This window comes from Saccopteryx leptura, chromosome 5, assembly GCF_036850995.1.
Source record: "Saccopteryx leptura isolate mSacLep1 chromosome 5, mSacLep1_pri_phased_curated, whole genome shotgun sequence".
NCBI classification, from domain to species: domain Eukaryota; kingdom Metazoa; phylum Chordata; class Mammalia; order Chiroptera; family Emballonuridae; genus Saccopteryx; species Saccopteryx leptura.
This window is the reverse complement of record NC_089507.1, coordinates 158,418,358-158,442,304: the sequence shown is the minus strand read 5'-3', so window position 1 is coordinate 158,442,304 and position 23,947 is coordinate 158,418,358.

Sequence of the window (23,947 nt, the reverse complement as noted above, 5' to 3'; positions counted from 1 at the left end):
TAAGTTCAGACTAAGAAAAATTCATGTGGATTTGAACTTGATGGAGAAGAATCAGGGAATTAAAGTACCAGCAGAAGCAGACTGTGAGGGAGGGTGGAGGCAGGGGAATAAAAAGGGACAAATACACGGTGATGGAAAATGATTTGACTTTGAGTGATGGGTACACAACATAATCAACAGTTCAAATGCTATAAAAAATTTACCTGAAACCTATGTACTCTTGTTGATCAATGTCACTCCATTAAATTTAATTTTCCAAATAAAATTAAAAAAAAAAAGGGAAACATGTGGTATGTTTCTGGATTCAGGTACAAACAAGGCTGATGGAAAATTAGAGGAAAAGGTGGTTGGCACAAAGTTCTAGTAGAACTCCAAATTCAGGAGTTTGGACTAAACTTTGTAAGAAAAAAATTTATATACACACACAAATATATAGATATAGAGAGAGAAACATAGAGGTCCTCTTATGGAAAGAGAAATGGTAGAAGGACAGATAGACTGAATGTGGACTCCAAAGCCCAACGTGGAACGGAAGGGAGAGAAGATGGACTAAAATGCAGGTGGTGCAAAGAATACAGCGTTGGATGTGAAGTTACTGAAGCTTGTCGTTTCTTTTTTCTTTAGTAAGTGAAACTGTCCTACATTAAGATAGAAATTAAACTCAACCTCTGTTCTAAGAGTCCTTGCAGAACTGGAACTTTATTCTAAGTTTATATATTTGCCCACATAGCCCATTTATATGTTCAGTGAGGAGTTACAACTATTCTCACGTTAATATATGGCAAAACTGTAGTTTTTTGTTTTTTAAAGCATCGTTAAAAAACCTGGCGGTCTTCTCTCTCTTCCCAGCCAACGTGGAGTAGTAGATTGCACTCCATTTATGAACCAGCAGTACGCTAAATTGCAGCGTGGGTAGGATTACCATAAATTAAGACAAAACCAGAACACTAAGCAAAAGAACAGACTGTGTTTGGCAATGGGCTATCCTTGACTTTGTAATCATTTGTTTTAGTTCTAATCTGTACACTCCAGTAATCTGCCAGCCAAAGAGGCTGGTGAATTATCAGGTTTAACTGTTTGTAAAACACATGCATAAATATACGTGGGGACTGTGTTTGCATACAGGGTTTGCATTTACGTATGTAGATGCATCTGTGTGGGAATGGGCATAGCTCTGGGTGTCCTGGGGGAATCAGAATGTGTGGGTCTGTGTTTCCATTTGTCAGTTGTGTGAGAAGAAGTTGGAGGTGGTCACATGCGCAGTTGTGCTGGCAAGAATTTTCTAACAAAGGATTGACACAGCCAGAAGTTTGTGTAATTGCTGCTTAGTTGACTTAACCACAATAAATGTAATTATGGAGCAGACAGGGTTCTTAGGGACATATTTTTAGAAAAGGTCATAGCGAGAAGAGATAACCTGTTCAGAGTCACATGGATAATGGAGACGTGGTATGAACTCCTCCTGAAGATAATCATAGAATGAAAGAATTTTTAAGTTTATTGACTAATACCAGTTCTGAGGCTTATAATCACAATCAGAAATCTGAAGTTGGAAGGTAGACAATTCCTGCCCAGAGTGCTCTCATTGTTCAATTTGCTTTGGTAAATTGTTCAATTTGGTGTGGTAAAATGGTGACCATTGTCCCACTTGCTGGAATCTCTGGAGAATAAAGACTAAAACACAGGGTGAATACAAGGAGACATTTTGTTGTCTGTTGAACAGATCCTGGTGTCTGTGAGGTGTGCACATGCTGGTGTACCTATGTGTGTATATGTGGCTGCAGGTGTACAGGAACTTGTAGTGGACTATACACTGCGAGGTCAGTAACATCTCCCTTGCACGCTCCCCTCTGCATTAACTTCATCTAATAAGAGAAAGCAGCTTTTCTTCTCATGTGACAGGGTTAACAGTTTGCCTTCCTAGGAAGCTTGGGGTGAACTGGAGGAGTAAGAAACTGACTTTAGGACCCTTCCCAAGAACAGGGCTGAAGACTAGAGAAGCAAGAGAGTGTAGAGATAACTATGAAAAGGTGTGGCATAAGAAACAGAAGCAGGCTCATGGCTGAGTTTCCCTGGTGCTGTTTGCTGAGCGTTGTGTGTGTGTATGTGTGTGTGTTGGGCAGTACACACATAAATACATATTGAATATATAAATTAACAGCACATTTTCTCTGCTGTAAAGTATGTTAGTGCCAGGATATAGGTGCTTCTTGGAAATACTTGCAGAACATATGCTATGCTATGCCACCATCTATAGCCCAGGACTGGGGACCAGATTCTGTTGTTTTACTTTAGAGCAAAGAAGAAGGAAATTGAGTAGATTTCTCCCTTGTATGTGGCAACTTTATCCCTCAGTCTTGTGACTTTAACCTTCAATGGATCTAGTTCATCTCCCTTTCTTTAGCGCACTTGAAACTTAGTATTTTTCTGTTAGGAAATGCTGTGTTCTCACCTATACGGGGACAATCTTATCCTTGTAGACAATACTATAGAAGCAACTGTACACAACAATGTATGTGTCCAAATTCTTGCCAGACCTCATGCTTTTCCTCTTCCTCCAGGACGTCATATCCTGCTCCCACTGAGATTGCCTTCCTGGTCTTGCTGGTGAGTTCCAGCTCACGCTCACCAGATCAATGTCTACCCATAGATTTTATAACAAAATCCAAGCTCTTTATTTAGCCTGTTAAACTGATTGTGACCAGACCCTGCCTGTCTCTCTGACCCCTGTCTTGTTACTGTTGTATATGTTCTGTTGTCCCTACCACTTGGATGAACGCATATGTAAAATGACTCCATTTACCACTTTCTAGGATGCTCAGTATGTTACTTCCTCTGCTTAGAAGGACAAGGGGCAGTAGGCATCTCTCCCCCAAACCCATTTTCCACCAAGCCCTTCGTTACTGATGCCATCACACCAGGCCTCTTATAAAACCTGGACACTTTAAGCTTCCCTGGCTGAGTCGTGGAAAGAGAGATCATTCCATTGCACCTCTAAAGATGAGGGAGGAAAAATAAAAGTTTTGAACAGTGAGGGAAAAGAGAGAAAAAATTTACAACAAAACATAGATTTAAAAAAAATACACACACACACACAGTGGGTTCCTTATTAAAATAACTTGCTTTCAAAGGACATAGCTATCTCAGTTTTCTCACTCCAATTCTCTTTTGGATGAATCAGAGAATAAATAGATTTCCTGAGCCCTTGGCCAGCCTTCTGCCACGGTCTTAGGGGGCTTTCTCCTGTGTTCTAAAGGGCATTGCTGCTTCCCAGCGCTTCATTCCGGGAATTTGAAAAGAGCAATGAGATGTCGTACTGTGGTTTCTCATCTCTGGGCTCCCACCTAGGGCTGAGATGAGGGCACTGGGTGAGGGAACCTCCGGAGTCTCCTCCCTGCTTTGCTCTCCCTGGGACTGTCCCTCACACCTCAACCTGAACTTGCAGACCTGGCAACTGAAACTTGCTTTTTACTCATCCTCGGGGTGAGGCTGGCATGACCAAATTTGGAGTCAGAGAGACACACTCTATAATTAATTACTATCTAGGACCTCTTAATGACGTGTGTTGTCAGATGGAAAGAGTGATGAGATAGGAAACTTGAAGCACCACTTGTGGGGTGACGAGATCCATTCTGCTCTTGGTTGCCATGACAACACCATTGCTCTAAGGCTCTGCGACTATGTGAGAGGAAGTGGGGCAAATTTGTGGCAGCCTCTGGGAGTCAGTCTTGAGGCTTAGGAACCCCTACCCTGGGACATGGCTTTCTCTGTGATTATGAGTGAAGGGGAGAATATGACATTGCCACTCATTAGCTGGCGATTTGCATGGTTCAAAGGTAGGCCTTGATGCTGGGTTAGGAGGGGTTGGGGAGCAGAAGAGCAAACCAGGGGCTCTTTGCTGCTGAAGACCAGCATCACTGCCAACGAGGAGTAGGCTTGGGCTGCAGGTGTAACCATCTTGGGAAGACTTCACACACTGAGGCACTTTCCTGCTCTGGAATGTTGGCTAGCTCGTTAACCCTTTCCTTCCTAGTGCTGGTGGCTTTCAGAGCGGGTCCTGTCTCTTTCTGAGTTCCATGTGTGAACTGATTTCTAGGTGAACTCTTTTCTCTTTGCAGTCCATAGTAAAAATCTTCACCTGCGCTTCCAAGCAGGTACATGGTTTCGAAGCTGGTATATATTTTTAGCTTTATTGAGCTACATATGACAAAGAAAATGGTGCATATTTAAGGTGTTCAAGTTGATGTGTTGATATCGTTATACGTCATGAAACAAATTGTGTGTGGGGCGCTGTAAGGCATGTGGCAAGGGAGCACATGCCCAGCTGTGGCTGAGTGTGGTCCCTGCGTCTCGACCCCCGTTCTTGTGCACATTCTCCTTCTGTTCAGCATCTGTGCTTTAAAGCAGAGAACAGTTTATTCACCTTGGTTCCTCTAAGGGAGAAAATCCTGAGAATTTGGAAAAATATCGGGATACGTATCTTGAAAAGGGAGGTAATATTCAAGAAGGGGGCACAGATCGAGAAAAAGTCATGAAATGGGTTTCTGAGGACTACAGCACCTGCTACTTAGAAAGCATGAGATTCACTCAGTACTGTGAGATAAGGAGGGGGCACAAGTCAGAATTTGTTTGGAGATGAATTGTTTCACATATGACAGTGAGGACAATTAGTCATACTGGGAAATTCCAGAGTACAAACAAGAAGAACTAGGTTGTAATCTAGAAGCCAAAAAGAGAGATGGCGAGAGAAGGTTATAATCCCACCCAATGCTTCCTTCTGAGGAGTACTGTGGCATGTTACCCAGTGTATTTTTCGTAATGCTTGGTGTGTTGTTTCCTTACATTATTTCAGTTACACCAAGCAAGTCAGGATGTGTTTGCCTGTTTCCTATATTAGAACACATTGGGCATATTTTCTGAATAAAAACATCTAATTTCACCAAGTAGTGTTTCCTAGTATAAGAAACTGTTTCTATGGAAGGTCTCAGACATAAAAATGTAATTTAATTTATGTATACATTTATTTATCCAATGACATATTCTTTATTTAAAATGGAAAAGTAAGTGCGTAAACCTAAAATTCAAGTTATAGGGTTGCTATAGGTGCAGAAGTCCAGGGTCATCTTCCACGCAGGAATAAACTCCAAGTGTGGTCTAGAAGGAGATGACTTGTCTCTGGGCCCTCTCTTCAGCACTCAAAACTGTGAATTTCCCCTTCTTGTTCACTGTTATCCTTCCCATGAAATTTTTATTCCTGGTCTCTCCAATTCGCAGTCAGTATTTTCCTCCCCTATTTTCGGAAGAAGTGATATGTAGCTTCCTACACAGGAAATAAGATCCCTCATTTCATACATTAATTTATTACCCTTTTAAGAGTGTATATTTGCTTTTTAGAAAGAGAATTTAGGGGAATCACACTGAAGTCCAGCTTTTGGTGCCTGGATGGGAATTACCCCTGTCAGCCCCGTCAGAGTTTTTCATCAACTTAGAACTACTCTGCTTGCTGGAATTTTTGTATTTACAGAAATTAGTTTTTCCTTCAAGTCCTCTGATTAGTTATGAATAGGGGATCTCAATATCTCCCATGGGCTGTAAAAATTCTAATGCCTTCAGGGCCCCTTCAAGTAGTTTATGAAGAGAACAAGGTATGAGCACCATGAGTATTATGGCAAATGAGAATATGCAAATCTACGTAGAACCTCTGGCATTTATATATATAAATATACATCTTTTTTCAGAAGAAGACAGTGCACTTTGCAAACAAAGCACAACCAATAGTCATAGGAGTCTAAAAGCCTTCAGTTAAGAACCTCCGAATGTTAGTTGGAGTAGAAAATTAATTTCAAAGTTGATAAGGAAAAATTAGAAAGGGCCACATATGAGTAGCTTAGCTTTGATTGTTTAGTCTGCAATGAATCTTGTGTATTGATGCTCAGTGCATTCTGTTGAAGGCTAGTCAGTCCACAAAGACCCTGGTGGGGACCTTGAATCATACAGGATACAGAGCCACAGATCAGAAATAAGCATCAAAGGAGACATATTTCTGTCTCTGAGCTTCCAGTCACCAGGAAGGAGGGGTGACCTTGGACAATGATGATGATGAGTAGAATTAATTTCTTAATCAGTTAGTTATTCAGCATAGCAATAATTCAGATTTGAGGTCAGATTCTTGAAAGCATGTTTTGTGTCTCAGGATTGTCTTTGTAAGTTTTGTGTTAAAGGTGTTGATTACCTAAATCATTTTTTAACCATGGGATTTAATTTTTTTTTCACATTTTGATTCAAACTGTCAATAGGGAACATCACAACTTCAACCCAAGCACTCTCAGACTGTGCACTGGGAATTTGGTTGAGATAAGAGGTTATCAAGTGAACAATTTGAATCAGGAGGGAGTAGAGAAGGTGTTTTGCTAGTGGTGTTGCTTCAGGGAATATATTTGTTAACACTTACTTTGTGAAAACGTGCACATGAAATTTGGGAGATCTTGAGAGGACTTATAATGTGTAATTGCTGTAATCATTTGGTTTCATGCTTCCCTGTGAGATTTGCACAGCCCTAAATGCTTTCCAGTATGAACATTATTCTTTCTTGTATTGTTTTGCCTAAACAAGTGGAGTGTGGAACTGCAAGAAAGAATCCAGTTCCTTCCCGGTTATCTGTAACAGTGTGTTTGTTTCAGAAGGCTGCCACCACACAGTACCATGGACGAGTGACTCCAACAGCTCACATTTATTTATTTAGAGTTCTGAAGACTAGACATCTGCGTTCAAGGTGTTGGCAACATTGGTTTCTTTTGAGGCCTCTTTTCTTGGCTTTCAGATGGCCACCTTGTTCTTGTGTCTCATATGGTCTTTCCCTTGTGTGCACATATTCCTGGCATCTCTTTGTGTGTCCCAAATTATTATTATTATTATTTTTTACTAACCAGATTGGATCAGGGCCCAACCTAACAGCTTCATTTTTATTTCATCCCTGTTTAGAAGCCTTGTCTCTAAATAGAGTGGCATTTCGCCGTACAGTGTGGGCTAGGGCTTGAATGTATGCATTTTGAGGGAATGCAGTTCAGCCCATATAAAAGTATAATTGTACTCCAGGTTGGACTGAGTGATTGGTGAGAGTCTTTTTAAGTCTGTAAGTACAGGATTCTGAGATTCTAGATCTTGCCTCACTTATGACTTCTGAGAAATCATAGGGGACCTTCTACGGGAGCCTGTTTTCTATCTTTCAAGCACTATATCACCAGAGAGCACCAGCTGTCCCCGAAGAACGAAACTTGTAACATGACTTCCTGATTTATGATCTAAATGTCTCCCTGTTCTCACCATTATCCCCATTCATAGTCTGCTCTAATTCTTCTTGCCATAATCAGAAAAATAGATTAAATATAAATGATATAAATACAAGTTGTTAAGGAGGGAGGACAGGCTGCCAAATACTGTTTTCTATAAGGGGACTGAGTCTGTTGACACATCGCCATGAGAAATGATGGTGGCCCCAGAATAAACGCTAAATAGAGTTGTAAGAGACATTTGTCAAGTAAAATTCCAGTAGCTTGACTTCTTATTAAATATGATATATGAAAAAGAGAAAAATCTAAAATGCTATTGTGAGTTCTGTCTTCTCTGCTTCTGTGGATGGTAGGGTAATTAACAAACATTAAGTAAAGGAGGAGGTTATTTCAAAAGTTATCTGAAGGTGTATATGTACATAAATATACAGTATACATAATACAATACATATGTACTGTTAAAGGAATATACACTATATATTAATAGAAAATACATATATATACTAATAGAATATAATATATATTTAATAGAATATATATATAATTATATATATATATATAACCATACGCTGACACATTTTAAATGATACCAGCTAATTACAGTTTCTGCATTCTATCAAAAAAGCCTCCCCACAGAGCTTGACTTCTTGAATGGTTAACAGAAGCATAGCCTCAGGCTAAGGTACCTGAGAGCATTTCTGTTTTAAATGGAGAAAGGATAAATGCAAGAACTCAACCATATGTAATGTGTTGAGAAAAAAAAAAGGAATTATATAGCTGAGGATCCAGACACATAGAATTAAGCAATATATGTATTAAATCAAAGGAGTGCCAATCATGTAATATTCTAGTTCTCCTATACAGTTCCTTTTCATCAAAAGATAATACTGGCCCTGGCCGGTTGGCTCAGTGGTAGAGCATCAGCCTGGCGTGCAGGAGTCCCAGGTTCTATTCCCGGCCAGGGCACATAGGAGAAGCGCCCATCTGCTTCTCCACCCCTCCCTCTCTCCTTCCTCTCTGTCTCTCTCTCTTCCCCTCCCGCAGTCAAGGCTCCATTGGAGCAAAGTTCACTTGGGCACTGAGAATGGCTCTATGACCTCTGCCTCAGGCACTAGAATGGCTCTGGTTGCAACAGAGCAATGCCCCAGATGGGCAGAGCATCGCCCCCTGGTGGGCATGCCAGGTGGATCCCAGTCGGGTGCATGCAGGAGTCTGTCTGACTGCCTCCCCGTTTCCAACTTCAGAAAAATACAAAAAAAAAAAAAGATAATACTCACTACTAATTAGTAAATAATTAACAATAAACAATGTATGGAAAGGTGGCGGCATAAAACACTCATAGAAGCAATTTATTATGTGATTAAGAATCATTAGATGTATTGACTACCTTACTAATAAATGCACTATGAGTTTCCTGTTAGCACTTTGTCCAGGCACGTTATTTAGAACACTGCTGACTCTTGAGAGAAGATATGTTGGCAGTAAAAAGTGGAAACATCAGGCTACTTTTAGAGAAATGGCACACCTATGAGTTTCTCTAATCTAAGAGGATATCAATATTTCTTGATGAAATATTATTTGAAAACCATCTATCTAAGTTGATTATAGAATATTCAAATATGATAGAAGCAGGTGCATTAAACTTCTGTTGACCAAAAGATGAATCCATGAATGTAAATTAAGTTTCACTGCTAACCTTAACTACTCTTCATTCTTTTTTTTTTTAAGTGAGAGGTGGGGGGGGGGGACAAACTCTTGCATATGCCCCCAACCTGGATCTACCTAGTAAGCCCCCTAACAGGCAATATTCTGCCCCTCTGAGTCACTGTCCCATTGCTCAACAACCAATCTATTTTAGCACTTGAGGCAAGGCCATGGAGCCATCCTCAACACCCAGGGTCAACATTGTTCTAACCATTTGAGATGGCTGCAGGAGGGAAAGAGAAGAGAGAGAAATGAGGGGGGGGGAGAAGCAGATGGTCACTTACTTTTGTGCCCTGACCAGAAATCAAACCCAGGACTTTCATATGCTCCACCATTGAGTCAACCAGCCAGGGCCTCTATTCTTCATTCTGAGAGATGGAGTTCATAGGTTGATGCTATTAAGCTTCAATATCAACAAATCTGTAATTGTACCACCTAGAGATATTATATGCTTAAGCGTAGAATGACCCATTTTTCCAATACCTACATGATATTTTTGTTTAGTTCAAAAACCTGGGGAAAATGTCACTGTTGAAACATGTTAAAGCTGATAATTACTGAGGATGCCTGACCAATCTCCATGTGACCAACTCATCAGAATAATTTAGTTCAGCACCCCATCTGTAAACATACTGAACAGTGTCCAGTCACTCTTATCTCACGGCAGGCAGGCTCCTCACCCCTGCTCCTGTGCCCATCTTCTCCCACCACTGTGGTCAGCTTATCACAAGCCAGTAGCTACATTTATGTCAGTTTCTCTTGCCAATGTAATTGCATAGCTCAATTAAATAATATTTTAGTCAATGAGTCATAGTTCAACGAAAAAAAATAGTCTCAGATTGGTTTTCTGGGAAGCTGAAGTACTAAGAAACTTGTAGAATTCAGAGAGGTTAGACAACTATAAATGATGGGAGAAACTTTGTAAAATTGTGAAATTCTGGGCACAGATTGTCTGTCCAGTGACTTTGTATTCTCACTCTCACTTGAAGATATATATGAGATTATAGATCATGAATTATAAATATGACTTTTGTAAGAAAACTTCATGGAACTCTAACCTAAAGGACCTGACACAAAGACAAGTCATGGACCCTCCATCATACAGATAGCTAATGAATACATTTTTACAATCTTTTTCTTTATTTTTAGCAAGAGAGAGAGAGAGAGACAGACAGACAGACAGAAAGGAGGAAGAGAGATGGGAAGCATCAATTTTTTGTTGCAGCACTGTAGTTGTTCATTGATTTCTTTCTCTTATGTGCCTTGACCAGAGAGTTCCAGCTGAGCCAGATACCCCTTGCTCAAGAAAGTGACCTTGGGCTTTAAGCCAATAACCTTTGGGCTCAAGACAGTGGCCATGGGGTCATGTCTATGATCCCACACTCAAGCCAGTGAGCCCACGCTCAAGCCAGCAACCTCAGGGTTTCGAACGTAGGTCCTCAGTATCCCAAGCCAACACTCTATCCACTGTGCCACCACCTGGTCAGGCACATTTGCAATCTTAAGTGAAAATAATATTTAAGCAATGAATGACTTTTAATGATTGTCTGCTCTACAGACTTTGTTTTTAATTGCAAATATCACATAAGGATGTCCACATCAGACCCACAACAAAAATGATACTTGATACACAGCAAAAAAGATCAGAAAGAAGTTCACCAAAAATAGTTACCGTGCTTGTTTCTGTGTAGAAAATGATGGGCTATGTTTTATTCCTTTCTAATTTTTTTAATTGAAAATCTCCTATAATGAGCAGTAACGTGATTATAAAATCTTTGATGTCAAGGATGGGTTATCCTGTTGTCATCCAGAGTCCCCAGCAAACAGAACAGTATCTGATCTATTTCTGTTGCATAAATGAGTGAGGCTTTTTTGATTAATTGGCCAGTTACTGATTCTGAATGTGCTAGATGGAAGAACTTATGCTGTACATCAAACAGAGTAGGACATATTTATAATATAATCCAACTTTAAAAAACTACTCTACACTTGCACAATGAAGGTATCTGTAGAAAACAGAAGTATATGACAATGTTCATGCTTAATGTTGGGTGATGTAATTATACCAGGTCTTTATCTTCTTTGCTATCTTCCTTTATATTAAAATTCCCTACAGTCCATTTCTACTGTTTTTTTCATGAGATGATAAACCACTAACTGCTCTTCAAAGCAGGATGATTTCTGCTCCTCTGTCTCTGACTCCATCCTTATATCTCCACCTGGGTCATGCAGCCATTTCTGAGGGCAGACTGCTCACAGCCCCCAGGGGAACAATCCCAGTAGGGCTGGTCTGGGCCTTCTGGATAGCATCCAGGAGTTTCACTGGGGAAGGAACCTTTTTAATGTGTCTTCATTCACCTGGTCTCATCTTGGTCCCAGAGACAGCACAGAGGCGGCCTCTGTGTGTTCCAGGGACAAGAGCAGTCCCATTCCTGTTTTAGCAAGCCACCGTCACCGTGGTTTGGCTGAGTCATTGAGGCTGAAGGAAATATAAGTGCTGTAAGTCTCAGCAATATAGTCATACAGTTCAATTTGGTAATAGTTCACCTGCTTTCCCCCCGTACAGCCACATTCAGAAAAAAATTGACTTATGTTGAACCTGTACTTTGAAACCACACATATGGATTATTGTTTCACTCATGGTTGGATACATAAAGGGTGGACATAACTTATTTGTTCACTTCAGGATGACTAAACTGATATGAAGTAAACAGCTACAACTAATCATCAGAGGAAAGAAAGCAAAACTTGTGCTAGAAGCCTAAGGAGTTCTTAAAAGGTGGTAACAGCACCTTGGCTGTCTTTGGCTTGCGACTTATGCATCATAAAGCAAGCTGGTGTACCAAAGCCCCAAATACAGCAAGCTTGGCACCCAAAATGTGGCCTGTATGTTCTAAGAATTCACCTGTTGTAGTACTTGACAGACAAATAGTAGCTATTTTCAGTATGCCTTGTTTGATTATGTTTATTTCTGAATTTGTTATTTTTCAGTTAAATAACATTTAGTTTAGTATTAGATTAATTGTCTTATTTTTCTCAGGTAGGGCACTGGTAACATTTTCTTTTTCTGTGTTCCAAATCATCATGTGTTTGTGTCAGATTGTTTTATAGTCATAGGAACAATCAGAGAAAAGAGGGGGGAGGTCCGTCCAGGGGTTCGAGGCTACCTTGCAGCCCTTCAGTCTGTGCTTCTAGGGGAGGTCAGTGTTCACAGACTCCTCTCCACCTCTGCCCGAGCTGCCACCTGTCCCATCAGTAGGTTGCATATGAGGACAAAAGTGGTATTTCTGTGTATTGAGAACATAAGTAATTATCTATGTCCTCTTAGCATAATCCTCATATTAATCATCAGAACTATTATCATTCTCATTATGAAATTGAGAAAATTGATAATTTGTGAATTTAAAATCAGTCTTCTTCTGATCACACAGCTAAGAGGAGTCAGCGTCACGTCTGAACTGAACCCACCTTAGAAAGTTATAAGATACTAGTTCCACATCCGGAGATGGGGTGCACCTGGTGGACTGGTCCCTCCACACGTAAGCAGGATTGCTTACACAGTGCAGAGAGCACAGATGAGTCAACCACACACTCACCCTCAACGTGGCCTTTCACTCTCTGTCCCACTCAACATACTTTCTTGGGTCTTTAAATATTCTCTTCTTGTTTATGGTCACCTATAAAATACACTATCTGGTAGGACTCCTTTTTGTTTTTTTGTTTAAAAATAAGTTTAAAATATAATTTACATACAAGAGAGTACACGTTTTAGGTGTACAGTTCAATGATTTTTGGTAAATATGTACAACCATACAACCACTGTCCCAGTGAAAAAATAAAACATTTCATCACTACAGAAATATTCCTTCATGCCACCTTGTGGTCCCCACACTCCACATCCCTCGCCATCACTCATCTCTTGTCTAGCACCATAAAATGATTTTGTCTAGTGTAAACGTCATTGCAACCAGAATCGCAGAGTATCTACTTTTATTTATCTCTTTGACTCGATGCAATGTCTATGAAATTCAAAAATGATGTTTTCTTTCTCATTTATTGAGTAGTTCCCCACTATACAAATATGTCTTAATTTGTTTATTCATTGCCCTATCAATGAACACATTTTTATTATTATTATTTTTAGTTTGGGGCTATTTTGAATAAAGTTGCTATAAATATTCACTTAGCTATCTTTTTTTTTCTGTGAATATATGACTTCAAATTTTGGGGAAAATAACCTAGGCTTGAAATTATTAGGTCACAGGTATGTATATTATAAAATTTACAAGAAACTGCTTGCTGTTTTCCAACTTACTGTACCATTTTACATAAGCAGTGCATGAAGGTCCTGGTGCCAGAGGCCACATCTCTGCCAGCACTTAGTATCAGAAATCTTTTCAACTTTAGTCATTCTAGCTGGGAGTGAAGAGGTAAATCATTGTAGTTTTAACCAGCATCCCCCTGATGTCATACTGTTGAGACAATTTTCATATTGTTATTGGCCATTAATACATCTATTTGTTGGGGTTCAATTGTCTCTTCAAGTCTTATGCTAATTTAAATTAAAAAAACCCAAATTGTATTATTATTGAGTTGTCAGAGTTCTTTATATATATTTGGATTGAAGTCTTTGTCACGTCCATGTACTGTGAGTATCTTCACCCAGTTAGTGTTTTGAGAAGACTTTTTGAGTACCCTCTTTGTTTTTAATTTCTCTCTCGCCCCTCATCCATCATGCTGTCCCCTTGCTCCTCTGAGCACCAGGGTGGCCTTGCAACACCTGGTGACTCCTACGATGAAATCACTGGTTCCAGGAAACATTTGTGGCATTGTCATAAGCTTTCCTCTAGTAATACTAGCACTCCCCAGAGAGATCTGTTATAGCCTTACAATCAAATTTTTTTTATAATAATTTTATTTTTTTAATGGGGTGACATCAATAAATAAGGATACATATATTCAAAGATAACAACTCCAGGTTATCTTGTCGTTCACTTATGTTGCATACCCATCACCCAAAGTTAGATTGTCCTCTGTCACCTTCTATCTTGTTTTCTTTGTGCCCCTCCCCACCCCCTTTCCCTCTCCCATTCCCCCCTCCCCCACATAACCACCACACTCTTATCAATGTCTCTTAGTTTCACTTTTATGTCCCACCTACGTATGGAATAATGCAGTTCCTGGTTTTTTCTGATTTACTTATTTCACTTAGTATAATGTTATCAAGATCCCATCATTTTGCTGTAAATGTTCCGATGTCATCATTTCTTATGGCTGAGTAGTATTCCATAGTGTATATGTGCCACATCTTCTTTATCCAGTCATCTATTGACGGGCTTTTTGGTTGTTTCCATGTCCTGGCCACTGTGAACACTGCTGCAATAAACATGGGGCTGCATGTGTCTTTACGTATCAATGTTTCTGAGTTTTGGGGGTATATACCCAGTAGAGGGATTGCTGGGTCATAAGGTAGTTCTATTTTCAGTTTTTTGAGGAACCACCATACTTTCTTCCATAAGGGTTGTACTACTTTACATTCCCACCAACAGTGTATGAGGGTTCCCTTTTTCTCCACAACCTCTCCAACATTTGCTATTACCTGTCTTGCTAATAATAGCTAATCGAACAGGTGTGAGGTGGTATCTCATTGCTGTTTTGATTTGCATTTCTCTAATAGCTAAAGAAGATGAGCATCTTTTCATATATCTGTTGGCCATTTGTATTTCTTCCTGGGAGAGGTGTCTGTTCATATCCTCTTCCCATTTTTTTATTGGATTGTTTGTTTGTTTGTTGTTGAGTTTTATGAGTTCTTTGTATATTTTGGATATTAGGCCCTTATCTGAGCTGTTGTTTGAAAATATCATTTCCCATTTAGTTGGCTTTCTGTTTATTTTGTTATCAGTTTCTCTTGCTGAGCAAAAACTTCTTAGTCTGATGTAGTCCCATTCATTAATTTTTGCCTTCACTTCTCTTGCCTGTGGAGTCAAATTCATAAAATGTTCTTTAAAACCCAGGTCCATGAGTTGAGTACCTATGTCTTCTTCTATGTACTTAATTGTTTCAGGTCTTATGTTTAGATCTTTGATCCATTTTGAGTTAATTTTTGTACAGGGGGACAAACTGTAGTCCAGTTTCATTCTTTTGCATGTGGCTTTCCAGTTTTCCCAGCACCATTTATTGAAGAGGCTTTCTTTTCTCCATTGTGTGTTGTTGGCCCCTTTATCAAAAATTATTTGACTATATATATATGTGGTTTTATTTCTGGACTTTCTATTCTGTTCCATTGGTCTGAGTGTCTATTTTTCTGCCAATACCATGCTGTTTTGAATGTGGTGGTCCTATAATAGAGTTTGAAGTCAGGTATTGTAATGCCCCCAGCTTCATTCTTTTTCTTTAGGATTGCTTTGGCTATTCGCGGTTTTTTATAGTTCCATATAAATCTGATGATTTTTTGCTCTATTTTTTTAAAAAATGTCATTGGAATTTTGATGGGAATTGCATTAAATTTGTATATTGCTTTGGGTAATATAGCCATCTTGATTATATTTATTCTTCCTAGCCAAGAACAAGGTATATTCTTCCATCTCATTATATCTTTTTCGATTTCCCTTAACAGTGGTTTATAGTTTTCATTATATAAGTCCTTTACATTCTTTGTTATGTTTATTCCTAAGTATTTTATTTTTTTGTTGCAATCGTGAAGGGGATTATTCTTTTGAGTTCGTTCTCAATTGTTTCATTGTTGGCATATAGAAAGGCTATTGACTTCTGTATGTTAATTTTGTATCCTGCGACCTTACTGTATTGGCTTATTGTTTCTAGTAGTCTTTTTGTGGATTCTTTGGGGTTTTCGATGTATAGGATCATATCATCTGCAAAAAGTGATACCTTCACTTCTTCTTTTCCGATATGGATGCCTTTTATTTCTTTGTCTTGTCTGATTGCTCTGGCTAGAACCTCTAGTACCACATTAAATAAGAGTGGAGAGTGGACAAGCCTGTCTTGTTCCTGATTTAAGGGGAAAATCCTTCAGTTTTGTGCCATTTAATATAAGGTTAGCTGATGGTTTATCATATATGGCCTTTATCATGTTTAGATATTTTCCTTCTATACCCATTTTGTTGAGAGTCTTAAACATAAAATTCTGTTCTATTTTATCGAAAGCCTTTCCTGTGTGTATTGATAAGATCATGTGGTTTTTGTTCTTTGTTTTGTTGATATGGTGTATTACGTTAACCGTTTTACGTATGTTGAACCATCCTTGAGATTCTGGGATGAATCCCACTTGATCATGATGTATTATTTTTTTACTATGTTGTTGTATTTGATTTGCTAGTATTTTGTTTAGTATTTTAGCATCTGTATTCATTAGAGATATTGGTCTGTAGTTTTCTTTTTTTGTGCCATCCTTGCCTGGTTTTGGTATGAGGGTTATGTTGGCCTCATAAAATGTGTTTGGAAGTATTGCTTCTTCTTCAATTTTTTGGAAGACTTTGAGTAGAATAGGAACCAAGTCTTCTTTGAATGTTTGATAAAATTCGCTAGTATAGCCGTCAGGGCCTGGACTTTTATTTTGGGGGAGGTTTTTAATGTTTTTTTCTATTTCTTCTCTACTAATAGGTCTGTTTAGGCTTTCTGCTTCTTCTTGACTCAGCCTAGGAAGGTTGTATTTTTCTAGGAATTTATCCATTTCTTCTAGGTTGTTGAATTTAGTGGCATAAAGTTTTTCATAGTATTCTACAATAATTCTTTGTATATCTACGATGTCCGTGTTGATTTCTCCTCTTTCGTTTTGGATTTTGTTTATATGAGTTCTTTCTCTTTTTTCCTTGGTAAGTCTTGCCAAGGGTTTGTCAATTTTGTTCATCTTTTCAAAGAACCAGCTCCTTGTTCTATTAATTTTTTCTATAGATTTTCTATTCTCTAATTCATTTATTTCTGCTCTGATTTTTATTACCTCCTTTCTTCGGCTGGTTTTGGGTTGTCTTTGTTCTTCTTTTCTAGTTCCTTAAGGTGTGAAGTTAAGTGGTTCACTTGGCTCTCTCTTGTTTGTTCATATATGCCTGAAGCGATATGAACTTCCCTCTTATCACTGATTTTGCTGCATCCCATAGATTCTGATATGTCGTATTGTCATTTTCATTTGTCTATATATATCTTTTGATCTCTGCACTTATTTCTTCCTTGACCCATTCATTCTTTAAAAGTATGTTGTTTAGTATCCACATTTTTGTGGGATTTTTTTCCTCTTTTTTGCAGTTGAATTCTAATTTCAAGGCTTTATGATCAGAAAATATGCTTGGTACAACTTTGATTTTTCTGAATTTGCTGATGTTGTTTTTTTGGCCCAACATATGGTCAATTCTTGAGAATGATCCATGTACACTGGAGAAAAATGTATACTCAGTCACTTTGGGATGAAATGTCCTGTAGATGTCTATCATATCCAGGTGCTCTAGTGTTTTGTTTAAGGCCACTATGTCTTTGTTGATTCTCTGTTTGGATGACCGATCTATAGCCTTCAGCGGTGTACTGAGGTCTCCAAGTATGATTGTATTTTTGTCAGTTTTTGTTTTAAGATCAATAAGTAGCTGTTGTATATAGTTTGGTGTTCCTTGGTTTGGTGCATATATATTAAGAATTGTTATGTCTTCTTGATTCAGTGTCCCCTTAGCCATTATGAAATGGCCATTTTTGTCTCTGAGTACTTTTCCTATCTTGTAGTCAGCATTATCCGGTATGAGTATTGCTACACCTGCTTTTTTTTGGATGTTATTTGCTTGGAGTATTGTTTTTCAGCCTTTCACTTTGAATTTGTTTTTATCCTTGTTACTTAGATGAGTTTCCTGTAGGCAGCATACAGTTGGATTTTCTTTTTTAATCCATTCTGCTACTCTGTGCCTTTTTATTGGTGAGTTTAATCCATTTACATTTAGTGTAATTATTGACACTTGTGAGTTCCTTATTGCCATTTTATATCTTGCTTTTTGTTAGTTTTGTGTCTTGTTTGATCCTTCTCTTTCGTTTTTCTATCTTTTGTTTTTATTTGGTTGTATTCCATACATCTTTCCTCTGTTGCTATCTTTTTTATCTCATGTGCTTCTGTGGTGGTTTTTTCAATGGTGGTTACCTTTGAGTAATGAAAAGGGTCCCTACCCTGTAAATTGTAGTGAACTATTTTGTGAGTACTTTTGCACTCCATCATACTTTGCTACTGTTAATCTCCATCTTCTCTTCCCCTTTCTTTTTGTTGTTGTCACGGTTTAAATTTGATTTTATTGTGTTCTTCTTGGAGCTTTTACTAGTGGCTCTGTTTTTTTTTGTACTTTGTATCTGATTGGAGAACCCCCTTTAGTAATTCCTGGAGTGGGGATTTTCAGATGATAAATTCCCTCATCTTTTCTGTATCTGTAAATGTTTTTATTTCTCCTTCATATTTGAAGGATAGCTTTGATGGGTATAGTATTCGTGGCTGAAAGTTCCTCTCTTTCAGGACTTTAAATATTGGGGTTCACTCTCTTGTATCTTGTAGAGTTTCTGTTGAGAAATCTGATGATAATCTAATGGGCCTTCCTTTATATGTTGTATTCTTCTTTCCCCTGGCTGCCTTGAGAATTTTTTCTTTGCTGTTGGTTTGTGTCAATTTCATTATGATATGCCTTGGAGTAGGTGTGTTGGGGTTAAGAAAACTCGGAGTTCTGTTTGCTTCTTGAACTTAAGGCTTTAGTTCTTTCCACAGACTTGGGAAGTTCTCATCTATTATTTGTTTGAGTATGTTCTCCATTCCATTTTCTCTCTCTTCTCCCTCTGATATACCTATTATTCTTATGTTATTCTTTTTGATGGAGTCAGATAATTCTTGTAGGGCTATCTCATTTTTTTTTTATTTTTTGAGTCTCTTTCTTCTTCTCTCTGTTGTGCCTCAAGTTGCTTGTCTTCTATTTCACTAATCCTCTCTTCTATCTGACCTGTTCTATTAGCTAAGCTTGTTACTTCATTTTTCAGCTAGTGAATTGAGTTTTCATCTCTGTTTGATTTGTTTTTATAGTTTCAATTTCCTTGGACATATATTCTTTGTGTTCATTGAGTTGTTTTCTGAGCTCCCTAAATTGCCTTTCTGTGTTTTCTTGTATATCTCGGAGGATTTTTAGAATTTCTATCTTGAATTCTCTGTCATTTAGCTCCAAGGTTTCCAATATATTAAATGTTTTCTCCATAGATTTTTCCTCATCTAGCTGTGTTACCTCTCTTTCTTTTGTATCCATGATATTCTATTTTCTCTTCCTTAATGGCATGTGAGGGTGGTTTTGTTGATAGTATTAATGAAACTTAATAAAGAATAAAAAGTTAAAAAAATAAAAAATCAAAAAGAGTTGTTTTTTTTAAAAAATTAATAATGAAATAAAGAAAAATAAAATAAAATAAAAATTAAAAAAAAAAGAAATTATTCCCACCCCTCCTTTTTTCCTCTCCTCTCCTCTCCCCTCTTTCTTGAGAAAATCTTGTGGTGAACTGTGAATTATAACAAACAATGCCTGTAATGGAGGGCCTGAATTGGGGAAAAGTAATAAAGGGGCAAAAAAAAAAAGAAATAAAAAAGAAAAAAGAAGGGAGTATGGATCCACAAAAAGCAAATAAGGAAAAAATTTGGGTCAAGAATAAAATGATTTGCTTTTAGGTGTTGGTTGACTAAGAGTTATGATGAGAGGAATAAGAGGAAAACAGAAAAATGGGGGGACAAATTAAAAAATTACTATTGTATTTAGTTGAACAAGAACTAGATAAAGTGGAGAGCCAGAGATGGGAGCACTGCTAGTGAGTTAAAAAGGTGAAGTAAAAAACCCCCAAAATATGACAAACATAAGTTTGAGTCCCAGATAAGATCATTTGTTTGTTATTGAGGTTTGAATGAGAGGAGATGTAAAGGAGAAAGGAAGAAACTAATATAGAGGGAGAAAAGAAAGAGAGAGAGAGAGAGAAAGAGGGAACCACTAAAAGAAGAAAAAAAGAAAAAAGAGGAGAGAGAGAGAGAGAGAGAGAGTTAAGGGTTTTGGAGTGCAACCCTCATAGAGAGAAAGGAAGAGGAGAGAAAAGATAATGGGAGATGTAACACTTATGGGTTGTGTAGTTCAAGGAGAGGAGAGAGTAAGACCAGCAGAGAGTTAATCGGCCAAATTGGAGGAGGAAAAAAAGTATCAGGAATGAAGATAAGAGAAACAAACGAACAATTATAATAAAATGGGATAGGTTATAAAGTCTGCAGATTATTCTTGATTTTGAGAGGTTATCTTCTTGCTTTTTCTTTTCTCTCCCTCTTCCTGGTCAGTGACTCTGTACCCCAGGTTCTGCCCCTTTGGCACGATCAGGTAGAGGTTTGCAGTTGATAAGTCTCTATGGCGATGTCATGTATTGTGCTTTAGTCTCATTGGCAGTCAAGGCTCATTAGCATTTATAGGCTCCGACAGTGAGAGAGTCCGTGTTCCTGGAGCCTTTCTCCTAGTCTTTTCTTCCTCAATTAGTAGCCTGATAATCCAGCTATGGGGTTGCTGCTGCCTCTGCCTGGATAGTAAGAGGCTCAAAGAGCTGACCACTTCCCACTCTATTTCCACTCAGCACAGGGCCCTAGGTAAGGCTCAGTCAGTCAGAGCTGCTAGCATAATCAGGCGCGGTTTCCGCTCACTCAAAGACCTCTGGCTCTGCCACTCTGTCCGGTAACACAGGCGGGCGCCCACTTCCGGGGCGCTTGGAGGAAACTCTTGCTCACTATCTGCGCGCGCAGACCAGGATATCCGGCCAGCAGTCTCACGCTCTGAGTGAAACCCCCAACCGCATGGAAAAGTTGCAGCATTGGAATTGGCTCTCACTCCGTCCCTGTGCACGGCTTTTGCAAGGCGCTGGGGCGGCCCGAGATTCCGCTTTGGCCCACACAAAGGCCCCTGACTCTGCCCCTCTGTGCGATAACACGGGCGTGCACTGCCGAGGCACTCGGAGGAATCTCTCGCTCACTATCTGCGCGTGCAGACCAGGATATGAGGCTGGCCACGTTTCCCTCTGAGTGAATCCCCTACCAGCATGGAAAAGTTCCACCATTGGAATTAGTTCTCGCTCCCTCCCGTGCGCGGCTTTCCCAGGGCGCTGGGGCTGCCCAGAGATTCCGCTTTCGGCCCACAGAAAGGCCTCTGACTCTGCCTCTCTGTGAGGTAACACAGACACCCACTCCTGGGGCTTAGGAAGAAATCTCTCGCCCACTATCTGCGCGCCGACCAGAAGATCGGGTAAAATGGCTGCCCCGCTGGTCTTTCTTTGTTTGGGTTTGGCGCGAGTGTTAGCTTGTATTGCCTGGTTTCCAAAGGATCAGCTTTTCCTCGGCTTGGATCTCCATGCCACAGCCTGGTTCGGCCATTTGTGCCGTGGCCTGGATCTATTCACGCCCTTTGCCCACCTCAGTTTCTATATTCACGGATCCCAGAGAAAGCCGCCCTGTTTAGGTTAATGAGGAAGGCGGAGCATTTCTTACTCCCTATTTCCCTCAGGGTTTGGTTATATATTTAGCTAATTTTTTGCTCGACCATACCTTCAGGTGTATTGTGAAACATCTGGAGGCTCCAAGGATAGGTTTTTCTGTTTCTGGTTGAAGATCTTGTTGAGTTTTGGGGGAGATTTATCGGTATCGCTTCCTACCCCGCCATTACTGTGACATCATCCTACAATCAAATTTTGATCAAATGCTTTTAAATATTTGAGATTCCCACTTTTTTCTTCCTTTACTTTCTGATTTATGCCAGATGCCAAGGACCAAATGATTGCCATTTTTAAAGATTTTACAATAATTTTAAAAAATAACTACATTGCCAATCTGATGACCAATGCCGAATCTAAACTCATAGCACATTTCTGTTAGTCTGTGCCTTATACCTGTGATAAGTGGAGACAGAGTCACAGAATGAAGGAACAATAACTTTAAATATGGAAAGCGATAAGTCCAGTGACTACTTTTGGATCTGACTATATTTTCAGAGGTGGTATGAATGGTGCAATAAGTAAAAATTGCATTTTTAGCAGATGGTTGGAAATTTTTTTTTATGCCTGATGAAAATAAAATTGTCAGTTTGAAGTAATATAAACAGTTTGAAGTTGAATGATCTATGTGACTTGCACCAATAGCAAATACCTTCTGGTGCAGGGTTTGCTACAAATGTATTGTCATTTTTATTACAATACAGAAGCAGTGGCAACACACTCTGTTGTGCACAAGCTGTTTCAATCTGTCCTAGAGACTGCCAAGTTTCTTCGCTCATCTTCCCTCTGCTAAAATCCACAGGAGAAAAGAATCAGTTCCCACGCGGGTATCAGGACTTACTTGTCTTAGCGATGGGGCAAGAATTCAGAGCTCACGGAATCCCCAGATGAACCCAGGTCATGAACCAGGCTTTGGGATGTTAAAATGGAAAAGCTAAGCTTAGTATTATTTCAGGTTTTTGGCTCTCCTTGTAGCCTCATTAGTGTTCAGTGGTGGGTGCAGGATCTATGGAGGTTTCAGCAGAAGTCTCTATTTGTGAAATGGGCTAAACTTGAAAAAAAAAGAAAAATTTCCCAAATTTATGAAGAACTATAAATTCAGTGGTAGGACCTGAGATAACGATGGTTTTCTAATCTAGAAAATATATTGCAGGGGTTTTTATCTTCTTTACCAAGGCTATTCCTTTTCTCTCTCTAGAGGGGAACTCAACTTATAGTCTATAGTACCTTAGGAGACAAAGAAAACATAGGAATTCTTTATATTCACTTATTTAAGATTGGGCTACTTCTCATCTTAAGAAATTGTTAACATAGTCTGATGCTGAGAATATAAAAATTATTAGTTGTGATTGTTATACTTCATATACCAAAGGGCTGAAGAATTATGCAGGAAGCAATGATGGATTATGGCAATGCTAGGTGTGCAAAATTCCAGCTTCCCAGAGTATTAATGCCATTGTGTATAGTGGACTTGCATCTGTATGAAGAATAGCTTAGTTTCAGCAATCCTGACATCTACAGCTGCCTGTGGGCTACATCTGTTATATATTCTACATTTCTTTCTCGACTGATGGCTTCAATCCTTTTGTCACTGAGACAGAGAATGCCACATTAACCTTCTGTTTCCCTCTAATAACTGTGTTTTGTGAAGAATTTAGTGTTGATACATAAAACCAATAGTCTATCTATAGGCTTGCTGGGGAGGGTGTCATTAGTAGCTTTGCCTGCCATAATTATTGGATGATCCATCATCTTGAAATCTTTCTTCTCATGGTTATTTTTTTATGTGAACACTCAGCTGCAACATAATGTTTTTTTATTAAATTGTGGAAACCAGTCTTGTGGCAGCAAGTTCTCTGTTACTGTCTGTGGAGGATGGCTCTTCTAAAAGCCTAGCATAAGAAAGCCAGAGTGGTGTGTTGGCTTCTGTGTCACACAGAGTGGAGCAGATGAAGGCAGAAGTCTTTCCTCCTAGGTAAGCAGGAAGCTTAGTAAGTAACCATAGATCACAATACCTGCCAGTCACCTTGACAGACAGAACCTCGTTAATAACCTGATTACCTCACTCATTTCCCACAGACACAGACAGGGAGGACTGATAGGGGTTGTTCCTCTGGGCTCTTGTCACCAGAGGTCAGTTTCAAAGGACTTATAGTTTCTTAAAGATAGATCTAACAGCCATTTACATAAAAAAATTCATGGATGAGAGGGGGAAGGATTAAAATACTTCACTTAAAGTAAAATCCAGTGCCTGAATTTCCAAAGTAGAATCTCAGATTCTCAGAAGTTTTAAAATAAATGTCCTTGAATTTAGACTTAGAGTGCCTTCTCAGAAATGAAGCACATTGTCTCTGAGAATAAAGGCCAATCTCATTGGAAACACAGCAACGCTCCCCACAACTTTTAGTTGTTCTGTCAGTTACAATGGGAAAGAA